This window comes from Phaseolus vulgaris, chromosome 6, assembly GCF_051622355.1.
Source record: "Phaseolus vulgaris cultivar YP4 chromosome 6, ASM5162235v1, whole genome shotgun sequence".
In the NCBI taxonomy this organism is placed as follows: Eukaryota; Viridiplantae; Streptophyta; class Magnoliopsida; order Fabales; family Fabaceae; genus Phaseolus; species Phaseolus vulgaris.
In genome coordinates, this window is record NC_143503.1 from 822,501 (window position 1) to 827,500 (window position 5,000).

Here is a 5,000-nt window from a genome sequence, read left to right on the forward strand (position 1 = left end):
AGTCTAGAAATGAGCCACACAACGAAAATCCCACCAGCGTGCCACAAATCCACATAACAGATTCACATTTTTTCCCACCGGGTCAGTCGGCCGGAACCGACGGCGGCCACCACCATGCCGCCGCCCACAACGGGTGACACCAACCCAAGTTGGTGGATCACCCATGTGTGGGCGTTTTGACTTGCCCCACCACAAAGCAAGCCAAAACAGGGGGGAATGAAGGGACCGCACCAGAATTTTCCATGGTGCAAGAGCTGGCTGCATTGAGGAACACCCCCCCCCTATAATAGCTAAATATGCAAAAGCCACTTTTGTACAAGTAGATACACTTTTTTTGAGTAGACATAAGTTCTGTTTTGGGACCTAGAGAACGAATTTTCACGAGATTTTTTGCAGGGATCCTCATAAAAATGGTACAACATTGCCTGCAAAAAATTAGAATTTTTCGACATGGGGAAGTATTTTTTTTATTTTTCCAAAGACCCGAAATGTGGAAAATCGGGAAAAATGGAAAAACGTATCTAGACACCGTATTTTTGCGTGATTTTTTCCAGTCCATCCCATAATAATATCAAGAAGGTGCCCACCAAGTTTCGTTAGGATTGGCCAAGATTTCGAATTTTCATGAATTTTTTTCAAAACCCTCTATTTTCCAACATTTCAAAAATTCAAAACCACATCAAGATGGCTTGGTTTTGATACCAAACTTTCTAGACCTCATTCTGCATGCATTTGTGACACTTTCCAACCAACAAAACTCAAAAACCACCACTTTGAAAATTTCATGATTCTTGGCACACCACCAAGTCACAAAATCAAGCCAAAACACCAAAATCTTGGAACTTGGCTATGCACCAACCATGCCAAGATCAATTCCTTTTGATCCCAAACTTCTCCCACATCACATTGGAGGCATTTGTGAGGATTGAGTCCAGCCAGATTTCCAAAACCATGATTTTCGTTTTTCACCAAAATCACCACCAAGCCACAAAATCAAGCCAAAAATCCAAAATCATGAACTTGGCTATGCACCAACCATGTCAAGATCAATTCCTTTTGATCCCAAACTTCTCCCACATCACTTTGAAGGCATTTGTGAGGATTGAGTCCAGCCAGTTTTCCAAAACCATCATTTTCGTTTTTCACCAAAATCACCACCAAGCCACAAAATCAAGCCAAAACACCAAAATCATGAACTTGGCTATGCACCAACCATGTCAAGATCAATTCCTTTTGATCCCAAACTTCTCCCACATCACTTTGAAGGCATTTGTGAGGATTGAGTCCAGCCAGATTTCCAAAACCATGATTTTCGTTTTTCACCAAAATCACCACCAAGCCACAAAATCAAGCCAAAAATCCAAAATCATGAACTTGGCTATGCACCAACCATGTCAAGATCAATTCCTTTTGATCCCAAACTTCTCCCACATCACTTTGAAGGCATTTGTGAGGATTGAGTCCAGCCAGTTTTCCAAAACCATGATTTTCGTTTTTCACCAAAATCACCACCAAGCCACAAAATCAAGCCAAAACACCAAAATCATGAACTTGGCTATGCACCAACCATGTCAAGATCAATTCCTTTTGATCCCAAACTTCTCCCACATCACTTTGAAGGCATTTGTGAGGATTGAGTCCAGCCAGTTTTCCAAAACCATGATTTTCGTTTTTCACCAAAATCACCACCAAGCCACAAAATCAAGCCAAAACACCAAAATCATGAACTTGGCTATGCACCAACCATGGCAAGATCAATTCCTTTTGATCCCAAACTTCTCCCACATCACTTTGAAGGCATTTGTGAGGATTGAGTCCAGCCAGTTTTCCAAAACCATGATTTTCGTTTTTCACCAAAATCACCACCAAGCCACAAAATCAAGCCAAAAATCCAAAATCATGAACTTGGCTATGCACCAACCATGTCAAGATCAATTCCTTTTGATCCCAAACTTCTCCCACATTACTTTGAAGGCATTTGTGAGGATTGAGTCCAGCCAGTTTTCCAAAACCATGATTTTCGTTTTTCACCAAAATCACCACCAAGCCACAAAATCAAGCCAAAACACCAAAATCATGAACTTGGCTATGCACCAACCATGGCAAGATCAATTCCTTTTGATCCCAAACTTCTCCCACATCACTTTGAAGGCATTTGTGAGGATTGAGTCCAGCCAGTTTTCCAAAACCATGATTTTCGTTTTTCACCAAAATCACCACCAAGTCACAAAATCAAGCCAAAACACCAAAATCATGGAACTTGGCTATGCACCAACCATGCCAAGATCAATTCCTTTTGATCCCAAACTTCTCCCACATCACTTTGAAGGCATTTGTGAGGATTGAGTCCAGCCAGTTTTCCAAAACCATGATTTTCGTTTTTCACCAAAATCACCACCAAGCCACAAAATCAAGCCAAAACACCAAAATCATGAACTTGGCTATGCACCAACCATGTCAAGATCAATTCCTTTTGATCCCAAACTTCTCCCACATCACTTTGAAGGCATTTGTGAGGATTGAGTCCAGCCAGTTTTCCAAAACCATGATTTTCGTTTTTCACCAAAATCACCACCAAGTCACAAAATCAAGCCAAAACACCAAAATCATGGAACTTGGCTATGCACCAACCATGCCAAGATCAATTCCTTTTGATCCCAAACTTCTCCCACATCACTTTGAAGGCATTTGTGAGGATTGAGTCCAGCCAGTTTTCCAAAACCATGATTTTCGTTTTTCACCAAAATCACCACCAAGCCACAAAATCAAGCCAAAACACCAAAATCATGAACTTGGCTATGCACCAACCATGTCAAGATCAATTCCTTTTGATCCCAAACTTCTCCCACATCACTTTGAAGGCATTTGTGAGGATTGAGTCCAGCCAGTTTTCCAAAACCATGATTTTCGTTTTTCACCAAAATCACCACCAAGTCACAAAATCAAGCCAAAACACCAAAATCATGGAACTTGGCTATGCACCAACCATGCCAAGATCAATTCCTTTTGATCCCAAACTTCTCCCACATCACTTTGAAGGCATTTGTGAGGATTGAGTCCAGCCAGTTTTCCAAAACCAACATTTTCGTTTTTCACCAAAATCACCACCAAGCCACAAAATCAAGCCAAAACACCAAAATCATGAACTTGGCTATGCACCAACCATGTCAAGATCAATTCCTTTTGATCCCAAACTTCTCCCACATCACTTTGAAGGCATTTGTGAGGATTGAGTCCAGCCAGTTTTCCAAAACCATCATTTTCGTTTTTCACCAAAATCACCACCAAGCCACAAAATCAAGCCAAAACACCAAAATCATGAACTTGGCTATGCACCAACCATGTCAAGATCAATTCCTTTTGATCCCAAACTTCTCCCACATCACTTTGAAGGCATTTGTGAGGATTGAGTCCAGCCAGTTTTCCAAAACCATGATTTTCGTTTTTCACCAAAATCACCACCAAGTCACAAAATCAAGCCAAAACACCAAAATCATGAACTTGGCTATGCACCAACCATGTCAAGATCAATTCCTTTTGATCCCAAACTTCTCCCACATCACTTTGAAGGCATTTGTGAGGATTGAGTCCAGCCAGTTTTCCAAAACCATCATTTTCGTTTTTCACCAAAATCACCACCAAGCCACAAAATCAAGCCAAAACACCAAAATCATGAACTTGGCTATGCACCAACCATGTCAAGATCAATTCCTTTTGATCCCAAACTTCTCCCACATCACTTTGAAGGCATTTGTGAGGATTGAGTCCAGCCACTTTTCCAAAACCAACATTTTCGTTTTTCACCAAAATCACCACCAAGTCACAAAATCATGAACTTGGCTATGCACCAACCATGTCAAGATCAATTCCTTTTGATCCCAAACTTCTCCCACATCACTTTGAAGGCATTTGTGAGGATTGAGTCCAGCCAGTTTTCCAAAACCATGATTTTCGTTTTTCACCAAAATCACCACCAAGTCACAAAATCAAGCCAAAACACCAAAATCATGGAACTTGGCTATGCACCAACCATGCCAAGATCAATTCCTTTTGATCCCAAACTTCTCCCACATCACTTTGGAGGCATTTGTGAGGATTGAGTCCAGCCAGTTTTCCAAAACCAACATTTTCGTTTTTCACCAAAATCACCACCAAGCCACAAAATCAAGCCAAAAATCCAAAATCATGAACTTGGCTATGCACCAACCATGTCAAGATCAATTCTTTTTGATCCCAAACTTCTCACACATCACTTTGAAGGCATTTGTGAGGATTGAGTCCAGCCAGTTTTCCAAAACCATGATTTTCGTTTTTCACCAAAATCACCACCAAGTCACAAAATCAAGCCAAAACACCAAAATCATGGAACTTGGCTATGCACCAACCATGCCAAGATCAATTCCTTTTGATCCCAAACTTCTCCCACATCACTTTGAAGGCATTTGTGAGGATTGAGTCCAGCCAGTTTTCCAAAACCATGATTTTCGTTTTTCACCAAAATCACCACCAAGCCACAAAATCAAGCCAAAACACCAAAATCATGAACTTGGCTATGCACCAACCATGTCAAGATCAATTCCTTTTGATCCCAAACTTCTCCCACATCACTTTGAAGGCATTTGTGAGGATTGAGTCCAGCCAGTTTTCCAAAACCATGATTTTCGTTTTTCACCAAAATCACCACCAAGTCACAAAATCAAGCCAAAACACCAAAATCATGGAACTTGGCTATGCACCAACCATGCCAAGATCAATTCCTTTTGATCCCAAACTTCTCCCACATCACTTTGAAGGCATTTGTGAGGATTGAGTCCAGCCAGTTTTCCAAAACCATGATTTTCGTTTTTCACCAAAATCACCACCAAGCCACAAAATCAAGCCAAAACACCAAAATCATGAACTTGGCTATGCACCAACCATGTCAAGATCAATTCCTTTTGATCCCAAACTTCTCCCACATCACTTTGAAGGCATTTGTGAGGATTGAGTCCAGCCAGTTT